The sequence below is a fragment of the Pongo pygmaeus genome, chromosome 19, assembly GCF_028885625.2.
Source record: "Pongo pygmaeus isolate AG05252 chromosome 19, NHGRI_mPonPyg2-v2.0_pri, whole genome shotgun sequence".
NCBI lineage: Eukaryota > Metazoa > Chordata > Mammalia > Primates > Hominidae > Pongo > Pongo pygmaeus.
This window is the reverse complement of record NC_072392.2, coordinates 37,539,359-37,559,207: the sequence shown is the minus strand read 5'-3', so window position 1 is coordinate 37,559,207 and position 19,849 is coordinate 37,539,359.

Below are 19,849 nucleotides of genomic sequence, written 5' to 3'. Positions count from 1 at the left end.
ATATCCAATCTGCTGAATCAAAACAAACATTTAACTCTGGAAGGCAAATCTACATATCACCATGCATTTTCACAGATAGATTGCCTCTAGTTTTTATCACGGGATATTTGGTTTTTCACTATAGGCCTCAATGGGCTCCAAAATGTTGCTTCATAGATTCTACAAAAAGAGTCTTTCCAACATGCTGAATCAAAAGAAAGGTTTAACTTTTTGAGATAAATACACACATTGCAAAACATTTTTACACATAGTTCATTTTAGTTTTTATCATGGGATATTCCATTTCTCACTATAGGAATGAATGGGCTCAATAATGTCCCCTCTTAGATTGTATTAAAAAATTGTTTTCAATCTGCTGTGTAAAAACAAAGGTTGAATTATGTGATATGAATCCACATATTGCAAAGCATTTTCATATCTTGTTTCTAGTTTTTTTCACAGGATATTTGACTTTTCACTATAAGCCTCAATGGGCTCCGAAACGTCCCTTCGTAGATTCTACGAAGAGAGTGTTTCCAACTTGCTGAATCAAAACAAACATTTAACTTGTTGAGATGAATCCTCACATCACTAAGCATTTTCACAGATAGATTGTTTTTAGCTTTATCATGAGATATTCAGTTTTTGACTATAGGCCTCAAAGAAGACTGAATTGTGGCAAAGCAGATAGTAAAAAATAAGTGTCTCCAACCTTCTGAATAAAAAACAAAATTTAACTATGTGAGATACATCCATATATTGCAAAGAATATTTACAGATAGCCAGTTTCTAGTTTTAATCATGGGATATTCAGTTTTTCACTACAGGCCTTAATGGGCTCAAAAAAGACTCCTCTTATTCTATTAAATATTTGTTTCCAATGTACTGTATAATAACAAATGTTAAACTCTGTGAAAGAAATCCACAGATCACAATGCTTTTTCACAAATAGCTTGTTTCTAGTTTTTATCGCAGGATATTTGGTTTTTCACTGTAGGCCTCAATGGGCTATGAAATGTTCCTTTGTAGATTCTACAAAAAGTGTGTTTCCAACCTGCTGACTTAAAACAAAGGTTTTACACTGTGAGATGAATCCAGACATTGCAAAGCATTTTCACAGATAGGTTGTTTCTTTTTCTTATCATAGGATATTCAGTATTTAACTAGAGACTTCAATGGACTCTGAAATGTCCCATTGCAAACTCTATACAAAGAGTGTTTCCAACCAGCTGAATAAAAACAAATGTTTACATCTGTGAGGTGAATCCACACATCACAAAGCATTTTCACCGAGAGCTTGTTTCTAGTTTTATAGCGGGATTTTTTTTTTCAATATTGGTCTCAATGGGCTCCAAAATGTCCCTTTGTAGATTCTACAAATTTTTTTTCCAACATACTGAATCAAAACAGATGTTTAACACTGTGAGATGAATTTTCACATCACAAACCATTTTTACAGATAGTTCGTATTAGTTTTTATTATGAAATTTTGAATTTTTCACTGTTTGCCTCAAAATTGTCCCCTATTAGATTCTACTAAAAGAATGTTTCCAACCTACTGTATAGAAACAACAATTCAACTCTGTGAAATGAATCCCCACATTGCAAAGCTATTTCACAGATACCTTGTATCTAGTTTTTATCAAGAATTTTTTGGCTTTTCACTATAGACCTCAATGGGCTCCAAAATGTCCCTTCATAAATTTTGCTAAAAGAGTATTTCCAACCTAGCTGAATCAAAAGAAAGTTTAAACTCTGTGAAGTGAAACTGCAAATTGCAAAGCATTTTCACATATAGCTTCTACAGTTGCTATCATAGAATATTCAGTTTTTCACTATCGGCCTCCATGGGCTATGAAATGTCCCCTTATAGGTTCTACAAAAAAAGTGTTTCCAACATGTTGCATGAAAACAAAGATTTCACTTTGGGAGATGAACCCACACATTGCAAAGCATTTTTATAGAAAGATTTTTTCTAGTTTTTATCACAGGATATTAGATTTCATACTGTAGGCCTCATTTTGCTCCAAAATTTCCCCTTGTCGATTCTACAAAGAGAATATTTGAATCAGCAGGTTGAAAGTAAAATGATGACACATATATCACGCAAATAATAAGTTTGAAAAGCAGGAATGGATATATTCATATCAGAAAAAGTAGTCTTCATAGCAAATAAAATTACCAGATGTATTGAGGGATATTATATTAATATAAATGGGACAGTCCTTCAAAAAACATAGCTATCCTAAATGTTTATGCACCAAGCAATAGAGCTGCAAATAAGAAACAACCTGAAAGAGAGAGAGGTGGGTGGAGGGATTGATAGAGAGGTAGTGTAAACTAGCTGCTGAATATAAGTATATATATGTACATATATGGTATGTATTTTACATATTACTGATTATATCATAAATATTCGAGTACTGATATAGTCTTTTTCTGGTGCCTTCACTATAATAGTGCTTTTATTTTATTCTGTATACTTAAATTTTATGGAAAATGAAGTGAAGCAATATTTTTAAAGCTCTTTACTGTTAAGCTGTCACCTGATCTATAGTAGTTGCAAAATTCATGGACATTGAGAAAACCTTTTCATTAAAGGTACCAACTTCAAAAAATGATGTAAAAGAAGTGCTTTTAAGAGCTGAAATCTGTGGCCACATGGAACAAAAGAATAAATGGTAAGAGTTCTGTGTGATATTCATATTGAAGTTTCATGCTTTTATAGTTCAACAGATCAAATGTGATGAACCACTTGGTCCATAAAAGGTTATGGGGCTTTCACTTTCACAAAACTAAAGAATCAAATTGCTCTTCTTTTAGAAATACCCTGAGAGCTTAAAGATTTGGATTTTAAAAAAAAGCAACATCCTACCTTCTGCTACCAATTGTGAGTTGTGGGCTATTAGTGTCATGGATAGAATATACTTCTTTTAAAAACACCTAAAAGTGCTATATTATGGTAACATCTCATTTTGTCATCAAAAGCTATGAGATGAAGTTCTCTTACATAAAATGTGAATGAGATTACCTGAATTTTTCCATTTTCTTTTGGTTCTGAATTTGTCAACTGAACAAGACACACTGCACCTTCCATTATTATTATTGTGAAATTAATTTTTCTTAATTTTAATAATGTATTCTTTTAGATTTGAATTACAAAATCTAGAGACTATAGTCTCTACATGATTCTTTGTGAAACATATGACAAACATTATCAAATATGAAATATCTTCGTTAAATATCAATATTTTTGCCCATCTAATCTACTCCTCTGTTCCTCCCTCACTGCCTTATACCCTCCCGGGCCTTCTTACTGATCCTTGAACATGTGAAATTAGCTGTGTCATGGGGCTTTGCACAGATTTTTTTCCTTTGCTTAAATGCCCCTTACCAAGAGAACCATGTGACCAAAATCTTCTTCAATGTCTTCCTAAAATATCTTCTTATGGTTAAAATATCACTCTACTTCCCAATCCTCTTTATAATTGTAACTTTCCTCTCTACTATTTCTAAGCTCACTTTCCTTGTTTCATTTCCCCCAAAATACTTAGCATCCTCAGCATAATATGTAATTTATTATATCTATTTGATTATCATTTGTTGCATATTTTCCATTAGCAGGAGTTAAATTTCATGACAACAGTGATGTTTTTATGCTTTGTTCACAGATACCATCTGAATTCCTTCTGTGGTTAAAGACATGGAATGGGTACTCACAATATTTGTCGAATGAATGCTGCTGTACAATGTAATACATTTATTTGTATGTATTATAGGAAAAGTTTCATATATGAGGGGACTTCAAAAAGTTCACCAAGAAATTAAACTTAAAAATAAAAATATAAGTATGAACTTTATTTCTTACTATGAGCTAAGACGCTTTTGTAAGTAATGACAGCAGCCATTTAGTTCATCTCTAAATAAATGATGGTCCTAAAAATTTAACCATGTCAAGGTAGTCTTTTTTACATTATTAATTAAAGAAAATACATGCCCTTTACAGATGTTTTTCAAATTAAGAAAGAAACGAAGTCAGAAGAAGCCAAATCAGAACCCTAAGGGGGATGCCTAATGATTTTCCGTTAAAACTCTCATAAAATTGCCCTTGTTAATGAGAGTAATGAGCAGAAGCATTGTTATGGCAGAGACAGACTCTCTGATGAAGTTTGGCTGGGTGTTTGTGTGTTAAAGCATTGACTAACTTTCTCAAACACTCATAATAAGCAGGATTTATAGTTTTTGAACTTCCAGAGAATAAGCAAAGGGCCACGAGCATCCCAAAACATGATTCCATGCCTTTGCTCTTGATCAGTCTGCTTTTACTTTGACTGGACCACTTCCAACACTTGATAGCCATTGGTTTATTTGTGCTTTGTCTTCAGGATAATATTGGTATAGCTATGTTTTATCTCCTGTTACCATTCTCTTAAGAAAGCCTTCGGGATCTTGATCTCACTTCTTTAAAATTTTCATTGAATGTTTTGCTCTTGTCCGCAGCTGACCCAGGCACAAGTTTTGGGATCTATTAAATGGAAAGTTGGTACAACTTTAATTTTTCAGTAGTCAGAATTGTGTAAGGTTAACCAGTTGAGATGTCTGTGGTGTTGTGTATTGCTTCTGCTGTTAATTGTTCTTCTTCTTCAATTAGGGCATGAACAAGATATTTTATTTCTAGCAAATTGATGTAGGTGGTCTGATGCTGTGGGCTTCAACATTGTCTTGTCCCTTCTTAAAACAAGTTAACCATTTGTACACTGCTCATTTCTCTAGGTTATTGTCCTCCTAAACGCATCATAAAGCATCAATGATTCATTATTTTTCTACCCAAGCTTCACCATAAATTTGATATTGGTTCTTCCTTCAATTTGAATAGAATACATGTTACTTTTCTAGGGTCTGTTTTCAAATTGATGCCTTTTTCTTCTTAATGCCTCAAACTAGATACTGTTCAAACATGTTATAAAAAGTTAGTACAGGTTTATTACTGTGCAAAAGTTTTGAAATTCATGGGTATTTTTTCAAAGTATGCATTTTTTTCCATTATCACTTTAAAGACCCCTTCACCCAATCTCAAATCTGATTTTGCTTAACTTGCATCTGTCCAGTGTATTCTTCTATAAAATAATGTTAGTGTCTTTTCTCCATTTACTTGATTTAAATATTTTGCCACTTATCTTACCAGAAGACGATGCAAAGTAACTGAAGGCTAACATAGCTTTCTTTACTGTAAGTAGTAGTAATATATATGACCAAGCCATTTACAATTTCTATCATGTCTACTGTAAAATATGTATGCAAATATGGTGATTTTGATTAATGTATGTATTAAAAAATCTTCAAAGGAAAGCTGTTTAACCTGTAACATGGATGAATATTTATTTGACAAAAAAATTAATAAGTATGCATCCTTTCAAAAACTCAGCATATATGTTTTCAGTATGTAAACAATGCCAAGTATTGGATGATGTTAGAAGAATATATAAGAATACAAGACAATCAAGATGGCTTCTTTTAGGAAACTTATGTTTGGAGGGATTAAAATCAACATTTAGGAATAAATGGAAATTTCATTACAATTAAATATAAAATAAATAAATTAATAATCACTAGTTATAAAAATCATTTTTAAAACTAGAAAATAGCTAACACTTTATTTACACATACCCAAAGAAAAATGCTATATTAATAGATACATTTCTGAAGAATAATATAAATGTAAATGCACATTTTATCAGAAAGTGGCACAATATTTTAGATCTTTACAAATAGTACACTGGTTGTTCAATCATTCGGTTTAATATTTGTTCATCTATGGAGGGTTATTCCAGTACCAATTATTCTATCATGGCCATAAGTAGAAGTCTCCATGCTTTTTAAAATATAACAAAGTTTTATGTGATATTGCCTTTGTAGAATGAATATATTCACTAGTTTTAAAACTGAGTAGATATGAGGAAACCATGTGATTCTGAAATATTAAAGTCACATAAAATAGATATTGTTTTCTAGGAGAGTCATCTGACGAAGGACAGATTCCTAGTAATAGAAACCATTTGAGAAACTGTTGAAATTATACAGACAAGCAATGATTAGGACATGAAATGGAACAGTAGTTGTAGGAATGAAAAGTAATAGAATGTTTAATATTGTCATCAGAAAACATAATATAATTTTTTATTTCCGGTATATTTAAGCATTTCCAAATATACAAAACTACAGTGACTCTGAGATGCCTAGAGCAGGAACTGTGTTTTCATGAGACTACTTATTTTAATATAGACTATCGAATTTTTAAACCCAACTCATCACAGTGACAGTTCTAAAATCCCCTTGGGCTTCAAAACTGTTAAAAATGTTTCTCCTGTCCTGATTCTATTTATGAATCTATATATTGCAGTTTCTTTTTACAGCCTAATTAGAGAAGTAAGATTTACAAAGGCCCAGAAGTCAAATCAATGCAAAGAGAACACTGTAATTTGTTTCACTGGGTCATATGAGTGAGTTGTGACCAAGAGTGAAAAAATTATGGTTGAAACTGTTTCCAGTGATAGATTAACACCCAGAGGATGAAAACTTTAGATAAGACACTATACTAAAGTAGGCAAGTAAGCAGGTTATTGAACAGTACATAATTAAGGTTGGAGACTACAGGTATTGACAAATGAAAACATGGGCCAAGTAGTTTCCTAGAAGTTACAGATTAGGGCTCATGACATTTATTTTCTCCAGATAATATTATGATGCTCAATTTGTAGGAGGCATGCAATGTGTTGCGGCTGACTATAAAATTAATGCTCGTCTCTCTTCTAAAAAAATCCAAAATGTTCAATGCGGTATGAGAGTCATATTATTTAAAAGTTCCACATTTTCCTAATAGTTTTTTCACTCACCAAGTACTCATGTAACAAGTATTAAGTCAGGTGGATTATATTTGGGATCATTCAAAACTTGTTCCTATCACTGTTTCACACCCATTCTTAGTCACATTTCTCCTTTCAGATGGTAAGGGTGTGTGCTCATTGGAGTGATTACCCACCTTTGAACAGCTATCATGCCTAGAAGTATCTTGGTGTGATATGCTACATGTGGATCTATGGACATTGGCTTATTCCTCTACATGTTTTAATAGATAGTGGATCCCCTGTGCTTATGCAAGTTTACGTATAATGTGATGCCAACATATTAAACACATTTTCAGATATACCAAAGCTGTGCAGGCAGTAAATATATAAATTTATCCAGATAGATATCTATTGCTTGAGAGTAATCCACTGGTCCTTACCACCAAGCTGCTGTTGGCTCCCTCAGTGGATCCTGCCACTGGTTCCTGTTCCTGGAAGGTGGATCATTGGTCTCTAGAAGCTGCCACACTAACACTGGTCATGTGAGTGCAGGCTGTTTATCTCAGGCATCTCCTTCATTGCTGCCACGATGGCCACTTTATTCATGTGCCCATCGTGCTAGACCTGTGACTGCCAATTACAAAGGCGTGCTAAGGTTCCCTTGCTGAGTCCTTTTGACTTCTTTGTGAATTGGTCCATTTTCAGAGGTGAATGCATTTTCTGATATGTGACATATTTACACATCATATGCTTATAAGCCAGACTTTAAGCAAAAAATACAATATTTTTCATCCAGGCTACTCAATACTAATCACAAGCCTCTGTTTACTGCCTCTTTGAGACAATTCTCTGTCTACACAAAGTGGATGATTAGGGTCATTGTCTGAATTTATACCTACTGGGAAGATTTTCCTCTGTCACTTTTTTCAAGGCTAATAGCATAGGATGTTATAGTGCAGTTTTCATTGATATTGACTCGCATGCTAATGCCAAGACAAATTATTGATAAACCAAATTGAGATGTGTTCTTATCTTTCATCCGGTCATAAGATATTCTCATACACATAGGCCAAGGAAGGGATACTGGTATAACAATATTGGATATCATGGGCATCTAGGCTTCCCTCATGTGCTTCTGGCTGTGCACCCTGTCACCGATGTAATGCATTCCAGGTGTCCTGCTTCATTCACCTGTCAGGGTTTTATATCAGAGATGGTTTGTACAATATTCAGATAGTTCATATCTCTCATGACTAAGCTATGACAGAGGTGGAAACGTTAACGTAGCTTTGGGACAAAATTGTGACTGTAAGGTGTTGTTTATTCCATGTGAATGTGAACTGTTTTAATCTTTTTCTTATCATAATAGAAAACTATATTTTCCAAATCAATGGTCTCTGAGGCTATACTAATTATCTTTAGCAAAAGTGTCACATCCTCATGGGATTTGGGATTTCATCAACAAGAAGGTTGATCCTATAGTATTCTACAGTCATTCTCCAGCATCCAACCTATTTCTATAGGAGTCACATAGGTGAATCAAAAAAGATATAATAAGAACTGCTAATCCACTAATCTGGCCCTTTTTAGACTATCAAGGGTGATATTAGATTTTTTAAGCCACCTGGGATGTAATATTGTTTTTGAATTTCTTGTTTTACAGGGAGTAATAGTTTTTGAAGACTTCCCTAAAGTTTTATACCATGATAGCTTTTCCTCTGTGGACTAAAGAAAGGTATAGCGTGATGAAATGACAACCAGGTTACCATTGTAAAGTCTGTAGGCCAGTCCCTGGCCAGAGCTCTATTTATATTATTTCCCTTTACCACATGTGTCATAATATATTCCTTTTCTGACAGCGAAGGGGCATGACAGCCTGATGATGTTATTGATGTCAACAAGGCCTTGTTTCTGACATCCCTCAACATGTCAGAGAATCTTCTGCTTTCCAGTCCACAGTTACCAGAGGAAATTAACATGAGTCTCTTTAGTGAAGCACTAGGATATACATTTTGTGTAGGTTACTCACTATGGTTTTCCATACTCCTTTCCCCTGGGGATTTCTCTGCTTCTTCAGGCAAGGCATTCTAATTGTAAAACTGGCTTAGCTCCAGAAACTGGGCAATCAGTACTTTTAAATGGGTCAATTGTCTTCAGTACACAGTTATTTCACCCTTCAAGTTTTCTGTTGGCACAAATTGAATAGTAACTTAGTTGACTGCCCACTTGTGTTTCCCTAGATGTTTTGTGTTCTATTGACCGTATTTATAACCCTGTGCTCTTTGTTACCCTTTGGCTGCCGCTCAAACTTGCCAGTTATTATTATGGTTATGATCCCTTCTCTTCCAGTGGTTAAACACCACTGCCCTGCCTCTATTGTCTTGCAATAATTAATCAAGTTTTGTAGTAGCTTCTCCTACTGATATGATTTAGCTTTGTCCCCACCCAAATCTCATCTTGCATCACAGCTCCCATAATTCCCACATGTCATGGGAGGGACCCAGTGGGAGGTAACTGAATTATGGGGGTGAGTCTTTCCCATGCTGTTTGCATGATAGTGCATAAGTCTCACCAGATCTGATGGTTTTATAAAGGGGAGTTCCCCTGCACAAGCTCTCTCTTGCCTGTTGCCATGTAAGACATACCTTTGCTTTTCCTTTGTCTTCCCATCATGATTGTGAGGCCTCCCCAGCCATGTGGAACCGTGAGTCCATTAAACCTCTTTCTTTTATAAATTACCCAGTCTCAGATATGTCTTTATTAGCAGTATGAGAATAGACTAATGCATCTACTTTTAGCCTTGGTATCAGAAGGAGTAATTCTTTTACTTGTGCACCGCTTAGTGTTGTCACCTTCCTACGGGACACTATCATCTGTGAGCCTTCTGACAGCATGTCCAGTTCAGCAGGGTTTCTCTTTCACCATCTGAGAGGCAACTCTGGCATCTCATATTTATTCAGCATGGACAGTCACTTTTCCATGGTTCTAGTGAGCATTATATAAGTGGGTTTATCACCTTCCAAGGTCCTTTTTCAGAATGTTAGATCTTGTAATTTGGGATAATGCCACAAATTCAATTTTATATCCCAACTCACTTTATCAGCACCCTCAGAATTTAGTCTTATGACTAACTGGAGAGCTTCTACCTGTAAAGGACAGCTAGATGTTTTTACTTTATCTGGCATGTAGTGATATTGACAGCTAATATATCCTCAAATGGAGTATGCTGTAAATTAACCCTATTTAGACCTACTGTTCAAGAAAGAAGATGGAGCATATCTTAAGGTAAAATGTGGTGGTTTTGTACTCCAGCAAGGTATCTAAGAAGAAATCTCTTCTTATCTTAATTATTATTATTATTATTTTAATTTGTTGATTTAAAAAAATATACTGGAGTAAGAACATTTAACGTGAGATCTAGTTGCTTACCAAAATTTTAAGAACACAATAGACTATTGTTCATTATAGGCACAATGTTGTACAGCAGATCTTTTAATCTCATTCCTCTTGCATTATTAAAATTTATGCTCATTGAATAACATCTTCCCCTTTTTCCCTCTCCCCTACCCCTGGCCATCTACTTTCTACTGAGATTCCAATGGTGCTGACTATTTTAGATATATGATGTAAGTGGAATTATGTGGTAGTGGTAGTTCTGTGACTGACTTATTTCTCTTAGCATAATGTCTTCATGGTTCATCCACGTTGTTGCATATTACAAGATTTCCTTATTTTTAAAAGCTGAATAATATTTTATTGTATTTGTATATAACATGTTCTTTATCCACTAATCAACTGATGGGCATTTAGGTTGTTTCTGTATCTTATCTACTGTAAACAGTGTTCCAGTTAACATAAGGGTGCACATATCTCTTCAAGATCATAATTTTTTCTTTTGGATTAATTACCCAGAAGTAGAATTTCTATATTCTGTGGTAGTCTGTTTGCATTTTTTTAGGAAACTTCATACTTGTTATTCATAGCACCTGCACCATAATACATTCTCATCAACTTATATTAATATTGCAATTTCTCACATACTTGCTAACACTTTTTACATTTTGTTTTATTCATTTTTTGTAATAATCATTATAACAGGTATGAAGTGCTATCTCATTATAGTTTTGATTTGCATTTCTCTGTTGATTTGTGATGTTCAGAATATTTTCATATACCTGTTGGCCATTTTTATGTTTTTCTAGAGAAAAATGTCCATTCAAGTTATTTGTCAAGTTCTTTTAAATCAGTATTTTTTTTTAGTATGAGTTGAAGGACTTAATCATGTACTTTGCATATTAACCTTTAACAATTGCAAATATTTTAGCTGCCTTTTTTCACTCTGTTGATTGTTGCAGTTGCTGTTCAGAAGCTTTTTAGTTATATGTAGTCCTACTTGACTATGATTGCTTTTATTGCCTTCAATTTTGGTGTCTTATCCTAAAATTCATTGCCAATGCCAATGTCATGAATATTTTTCCTTATGTTTTCTTCTTAGAGTTTTACAGTTTAGGTCTCTATTTAAGCCTTTAATCTATTTTGAGTTGATCTTTGTATATGATGTAAAATAAGTTTCCAATTTTTTTTTTTATTATGGGAATATCCAGTTTTCCCAACACCAGTTGTTGAAGAAACTATCCCATCCCTATCGTGTACTCTTGGCACCCTTGCGAAAGATCAATTGACAGTATATTCAAGGGTTTTTGTCTGGGGTCTATTCTGTTTCATAGTTTTATATGTCTATCTTTATGGCAGTAACATTATTTTAATTACTGTAACTTACAGTAATATACAATATGCCATAATATACAGTAGTATCTCCCTTATCTGTGGGTTTGTTTTCCACCATGTCAGTTACCTGCAGTAAGCCACAGTTCCAAAATATTAAATAGAAATTTCAGAAATAAACAATTTATATGTTTTAAATTTTAAGTCTTTCTGAATAATGTAATGGCATCTCAAACTGTTCCAACCATCCTACCTAGGATGTGAATCATCCGTGGGTCCAGCATATCTACACTGTGTATACTACCCACCCGTTAGTCACTTAGTAGCCTTCTCAGTCACTAGATGAAAAAATTATAATATATAGAGTTTGGCATCATCTAAGATTTTAGGCATCCACTAGAGATCTTGAAACATATCCCTCACAAATAAGAGGAAGCCACTGTATTTTAAAGTCAGAAAGCATGTTGCCTTCAGCTTTGTTCTTTTGGTTCAACATTGTTTGGACTATACAGAATTATTTATGCTTTCATATAAATTCTATAATTTTTTCCACTTATGTAAAAAGTGGCATAGGGATTTGAATAGAGAGTTAACTGAACTTAAAGATTGCTCTGGGAATTATGACAATTTTAACAATATTAAGTCTTCCAATCCATGGACACAGGATATTTTACATTTATTTGTGCTTTCTTTAATTTCTTTTATTAATTTTTTTTCCTTTACCGGGTCTTAAGTCTTTTATTCCTTTGTTAAGTTTATTTCTAACAATTTTATTCTTTTTTATACTATTGTAGAAAAAATCACTTTCTTAATTACCTTTTCAAAGAGTTTGTTTTTAGTGTCTAGAAACACAATTGTTTTTGTATTTTAATTTTATATCCTGCCATTTTACTGAATTCATTTATTAATTCTAACAGTTTTTGGTAGAAATTTTAGGTGTTTCTACATATAGGATTATGTCATCTGAAAAGAATAATTTTATTTCTTCCTTTCCTATTTAATTATTCATTTATTTATTTTTAATATTTTCTTGCCTAATCACCCTTGCTAAAAACTTTTAGTGATATAATGAACAGAAGAGGCAAAAGTGGACATGAACGCCTTGTGTCTAATCTTTGAGAGAAAGCTTTCAGTTTTTTACTATTGAGTATGATGTTAACTGTGGTCTTTTCACATATGACTTTAATTATGTCATGTTAATTTTTTCTGTTGCTGGTTTGTGGAGAGTTTTTATAATGAAAGGTTGCTGAATTTGGTCAAAAACTTTTTGTGCAACTATTGCAATGATCATGTCTTTCTTTGTCCTTCATTTTCTTAGTGTTATATATCACATTTATTTATTTGTGTGTGTTGAAACATTCTTGCATCCCAGGGTTAAATTATAGTTGGTTATGGTGAATGGTCCTTAAGTTATTGAATTTGGTTTGCCAGTGCTTTATTGAGGATTTTTACATTGTTTATCTGGGATACAGACCTGTGATTTTCTATTTTTTTTTTTTTTGTAGTGTCTTTTTCTTTGTCTGGCTTCATTATTTTAGTAACGTTGGCCTCATAAAAAGTTTGAAATTCTTCCCTTATCTTTTTTTTTTTTGGAAGAGAATGAAAAGTATTGATGTTAATTCTTATTTAAATGTTTGGGAGAATTTACCAGTGAAGCTTTTCTTTGTTGGGAGGCTTCTGATACTTATTCATTCTCCTTATTGGTTATTATCTATTTAGATTTTCTATGTATTCATCAAGTTTTGGTAGTATTAAATCAAGTTCAGCTTAAAGCTTCTTCCTTACATGTTTTAAGTTCAGCCTAACAGTGTCTCTTTACATTGTGAACTATAACCTAAATGGAGTTGCAAACAGACTGTAGCCTACTCTTGTGACAGTCACTGAGTTTTGGCCAAAAGTGACCAACTGTTCAAATTGTGTTCAAGTAAGGCAAACAGAAAGCTGTAACCAATCCAGCTGTCTCTGTACCTCAATTCCATTTTCTGTACTTCATTTTCCTTTTTTGATCCATAAATCTTCCCACGTGGCTGAGCTGGAGTTGCTGAGCCTACTCTGGCTCTGGAGGCTGCCCCATTCATGAATCGCTCTTTGCACAAACTCTTTTAAATTTAATTTGACTAAAGTTTTCTTTTTAAACAGTAATTTTTTATTTTATTAAATTATTCATTTCTTCTAGACTATTTCATTTGTTGCCAAATAATTTTTCACAGTAGTCTCTTATTTCTTATGATTTTTGTGGCATCAGTTGTAATGTCTCCTATTTAAAAATTTTATTTAACTGAGTCTCTTTTTTCATGGTCTAAAGAGTCTTTCATTTTTTTATTTCAAAACTAATATGCTTTTTAAGTAAATTTTGCTGTTTTTCTATTCTCTATTTTACTTACTTCTGTTATAATCTATGATTTTCTTTCTTCTGCTAACCATGAGCTTAGTTTGTTATTCTTTTTCTAGATCCTTAATGGGCAAAGGTAGGTTGTTTATTTAAGATATTTCTCCTGTTTTAATATAAGCATTTATTATAACCATCCCTCTTCATACCGCTTTTTCTGAATCTCTGAACTTTTGGAGTTTTTGCCATTTTTGTTTGTCTCAAGATATTTTTTAATTCCCTTTTTGATTATTTGATGCATTGATTGTTCAAGAATGTGCCCTTTTTCATATATTTGTGAATTTTTAAGTTTTCCTTCTGTTATTGATTTTTAGTTTCATTCCACATTGGTTGAAAAAGTTGCTCAGTATGACTTCAATCTTTCTAAATTTGTTAAGACTTGTTTCATGACCTAATATACCACCTATACTGCAAAGTCTTCTGTGTATGCTTAAGTGGAATGTATCTTCTACTGCTATTGGGTGGGATGTTTTTGATATGTCTGTTTGATCCATTTGATTAATTGTGTTATTCAAGGCCTCTGTTTACTTATAGATTTTCTGTCAGTGCATTGTACCTATTATTGAAAGTGGAATGTTGAAGCCTCTTACTATGTGTATTGCTGTCTCTTTCTTCAGTCTGCTAATGTTTGCTTCATGTATTTAGATGCATGAAGTTTAGTGAATATATACTTACAATTGTTATATCTTCAAAATGAATGGACTGTTCTATCATTAGTAACGTCCTTCATAGTCTGTCATGATTTTTTCTTTTTAAGATCTATTTTGTCTGATAAAAGCATACCTATCCCTGCCTTCTTTTGACTACATCATTGGGTGAATTACTTTTATGCTGAATTTAGCACCTTTATCCTTGTGTTTTGTAAAATGTCCAGCTAAGGTAGAAGTCATCACAAGTACAAAGAGGGATTTTAAATAATTGAGACAATGTGATGGATGAAGGATTAGAGAACTATCAAGTTGAGTGGGGGTGGGGAGGAGGCAAAATTATTCAGATGGAGGAGATCCAAGGGAGCATGCAAGATAATAATTCTAACTACTTTATGGAAGAAAGGATAAAACAACTCAAAGGGGAAGTACATTAAAATAGTGTTACCATTTTGACTAAAAAACATATAGCTTTATATTTTTCTTTGAATTTTACCCTGGCATTAAATTTAGTGTAAATAATTTAAAAATAGTATCTATGCAAAATGACAGATACTTCATTGTCTATCTTGTCAGAATCCAAAATAGTCAATTTTGTAATATAATGTAATACCCCCTACAGAATTCTATGCACATACGGCTTATTTATGTCTGTGTTTATCCTGAGTTACTAATGTTCCAAAATCACACATGCATGGAATAAATGCATTATCAGAAAAAAGGAAAACTGTTCTTACTCACAGTTAGACTTGGCTGTTTGCTGTTATTGGCTTCAAGTAAACACTATGAAAACTTATTAGAGCTACTATAATAAGTTAGTAAACTTACAGTTTGCATATATTCCTGTACCTCACTACTATATCAATATTTTGGTATATCTTTCTGGAAGAAAAGATGTAATTTTCCCCATAATTGTTTTCTTCATGTCAGTATGTATTCAAATAGATCAGTGCTTTTTAGGTAAATGTTTTCAAAAGAATGAAAGCAATTTTAGCTGCAAATAAACCTTTTTCTTTTGTAATTTCCCCACACTTTCTAATAATACATGATCGCTTAAATGTTTTTTTTAAACTGGAGTAAATGGTATTTAATTTGAGCAAGGAAAGCATAAAACTGAAGTACAAAATAGAAAACAACTAAATATTCCTTTCATAGCTATATCAGCAATCAAGTGTTACGTTTTGTTAGACTGTTGAAGCAGATAAGACAAAGAATTTTTTTCAGTTATTCTCCAAAATATGTATACTCTTAAAATTTGCTTTTCTATTATTATTTCCTTCCATTTACTAACCCAGAGCAATATATTTTCTCTTGGCTGTGTTGATATTTATTTTATTGAATACTTAAGGGACACAGAGATGAACTATGTGCAACTTTAAGATTCTTTTGTATCATATTTTCAAGAATAAAAGAGATATAAAAATTTTGGAAATGGCAGAGAGAAACTAAAATTTTCAGAGTTAATATAAAAACTTATATTTTTTAAAAAGAGAAATAATTTTTTTCTGTTAAAATTTCAGGATTGAAGTAAAAGAGCAATTTTATTATAATATCATTTAAAATACTCCAGACGCTTATTTAGTTGATTCTATTTAAATGTGGTTATTTATGTATATTATCATTGTCTAATTCGGCTGTCTACCTTATTATGATTTATTAAAACTGCAAAGTTTCCATAGACATTTAGCAAATTGCCAAAAGTCATCTTTTCCCTAGAGAGCTTGCCTTAACTCAGCATATCAATTGAAAACACAACAATTCTAATACAAAAATCCCTCTACAACTGCACTTCTTGAGCCATGCTTGCTACAGATTGTTAGCAGAAAGGAAGGAGAATTTAGAGAAATGTAAAAGTATACCATTTGGCCTATGACATATCATTCAATCTATTGTAATATTTAAAAATACATTGAGTCATAATTATGAAAAATATTTCTGTAATTGCAAATAACTGGGAACTTAAAATGTTTTTAGTAAACAGTATTTTATATTGGAGATATTTTCTATTCATATGGTTTAAGAATTTATATATGAACTTTTAATTCTTTTTTTTACTTAATATTTATTTTTTAAAAATATACTATTCTACGTCTGTTGGCCTTTTGAAAAAGAATATGCAGATTACAAAATTAAAACATAACTTGGTTCATATTGCCTTACATACATTTTAACTTTTCAAGTAAGTGATAGTTTTCTAATTTAGTCTGAGTAATATTTAGGTGTTTTTAAAAAATCTTTTAAATATATATATATACACTATAAAATAAGCAATGTGTCTATGGTTGAACTGTTTTTCAGATAATTGTCATACATCTAAGGGATTTATTTGTATCATTGAGTTATATTAAATTGAACAGATATTTAACTTTTGGAAACTATTTTTCTACTGGTGGGAATTCACATTGTTTCCACTTTTATATTAAAAATATTCTGTAATTGGATACTGGGAATATGGTAGAGTAGAAAGAAGCACAAATCTGACTCCACATCTTGAAAATAATTACACAGAATCTGTCTGATGATTTTGGAATTCTGAAGTCGATGGATTATTTGCAACTTCCAGGGGAAAGCTAGCACACTACATTGCAGACAATTTTGGTCCAATTCAGCTCTTAGTTCAGCAATGGCTCCCCAGCTTTCATTCCCATTGCAGAAAACCACACACGTTCCTGATACAAGCTGGCAAGTAGGTTGTGGGAACCAAGGTGGGTGTTTAAAACACTGTTCTTTAAATATTGGGAATCTATGTTCTGGTCACCAATTGCTGCTTCTGATCACAGAGGTGCAGACACAGATGCATGTGACCATTATGGTTGCAACTGCTCACATTTTCACAAGTTTCTCCCCCTCTGGCAGAAGTGATTTTCTGTGGAATTAAAGAGTCAGGAATTTTCTCCTTTTCTCCTTTTGAGAGTTAGACATTAAAGACTATAATATTCAAAATTAACTGTTTATATGGCAGAGGGAGTAGAGGTTGTGGAGAAGGTTAGAAAATCATGGTGCTTGCCCAGAGAAAAATGTAAGCCCCAAAAGACCTAAAATGAAAATATTAAGTTTACACCACAGACTGATACTCAAGATACCATCTACAGCAATAAAAACAAAGCAGAACAAAATAAAATCACAACCTAAGAAAGGGAGGAAATGTGAGTTCTGGAGTTACCACATTGTTAAATTCAAATTTCCAGTTGTCAACAAAAAATTATAGAAAAGTCTCATTCACAGGAAAATAAATAAATGAACAGAAACCGTATATTAGAAAAACCCATTGGCAGATCTACCAGAAAAAGACTGTATGACAACTGTCTTAAAGATGTTCATATTGCTAGGGGACTATGTGGAAAAAGTCAAGAATATGATATATTATAAACAATAGGATTATATCAAAAAGAAATTATAAAATATAAAAAATTGATTTAATAAGAAATTCTACTACGGAACAATATAACTTAAAAAAAGCCAGAGAAATTCAAAGGCAGATTTGAGCAGGCAGAAGAAAGAATCAGTGAAATTTTAGAGAGGACAATTGAAATTACTGTGTCTGAGGAATAGAAAGAAAAATTATTACAGATATCTGAACATATACTAAGGAACCTATATAACACCACCATGCAGGTCAACAGATGATTATAAGACTCGTATAAGGAGAAGAAAGAGGGAAGGGGGCATAGAGGATACTTAAAGGGATAATGGCCCAAAATGTCCAATTTGATAAAAGACTTAAATATAAACATCCAAGCAGTTTAATGAAGTCTAAATATAATAGAGACTTGCACCAAGAAATATTATTATACTCAAACTGTTAAAAGACAAAAAGAAAATTTTGAAAGCAGCAAGAGGGAAGCAACATATCCCATACAAGGAATTCTTCATAAGATTATCGGCAGATTTTTTATCAGAAACTCTGGAGGCCAGAAGGAAATAAGTGGATATATCTAACATGCTAAAAACAAAAACAAAAACACAACTGTTAGCCAACAATCCTGTGTCAAAATGACCATTTAAAAGGGAGAAACTGAGTCAGTTTCAGATAAATACAAGCTGACAAACATCACTACCACCAGCCCTGCCATGCAAGAAATGCTACAAGGAATATTGCAGGTTAAAATGGAAGGACACTAGACAGTAGCTCAAATCTGTGTGAAGAAATAAATATTGCAGTAAAAGTAACTGCATGAGCAATTATAAAAGCTGGTATTATTGTAACAGGTTTGCAATCATATTTTGTTTTCTACATAATTTAAGAAACTAATGATTTTTAAAAATCTTTAGCTAATAATATTAAACAATTATTAGCTTATGGTTTTGGACATGATGAATGAAGATGCAATTTTGTGACATCAAGAACTAAAATGATTGGGGACAGTGCTGTAAAGGAGCAGAGTTTTGTATGTCATCAAAGTTTGAGTATTATAACTGTAGGATGTTGATTATAATCCCCATGGTCACCAAAGAAAAAGAAAGAGTATAGAATATAAAAAAAGGAAATGAGAAATAAAATATTTCAGTACAAAAGAAGAACTATACACAAAAGAAGACAACAATGAAGAAAATTAGGAAAAAAAAGCTACAAAGCATATCGCAAACAAATAGCAAAATGATAGAAGTATGTCCCTCTTGTCAAAATCACTTTAGATGTAAATGGTTTAAACTCTCCAATCAAAATGCAGAGATTGACAGAATAGATAAGAAACAATAATCCACCTACATGCTGTCTACCAGTGACTCACATTAGATCAAAGGTCAAAAATAAGTTGAAAGCAACACAATGGAAAAAGACATTTCCTACAAGTAGAAACTAAAAGAGATGATTGATTGCCTATAATAATATAAGACAAAATAGACTTTAAACAGAAAAAAATAATATGAGACAAAAGGATATTATACATTAATAAGAGGTGAAATACAGCAAGAAGATATAACAATGATAAACATTTATGCATCTAATATTAATTAGTGAAAATATATGAAACAGAATTCACAGAAATAAATGCAAAAATAGACATTTCTATAACAAAAGTTGAACATGTCAATATCCCATTCTCAATAACAAACAGAAAAAACAGACAGAAGACTAACAAGGAAATAGAGGACTTGAAAAACATAATAAACCAATTAGATCTAAAAGATATATACAACATACTCTACCCAACAACAGCAGAATAAACACTCTTCTAAAATATACATGGAGGGTTTTTGTCTTGTTTTGTTTCGTTTTTCTTTTTTCTGAGATGGAGTCTCGCTCTGTCACCCAGGCTGGAGTG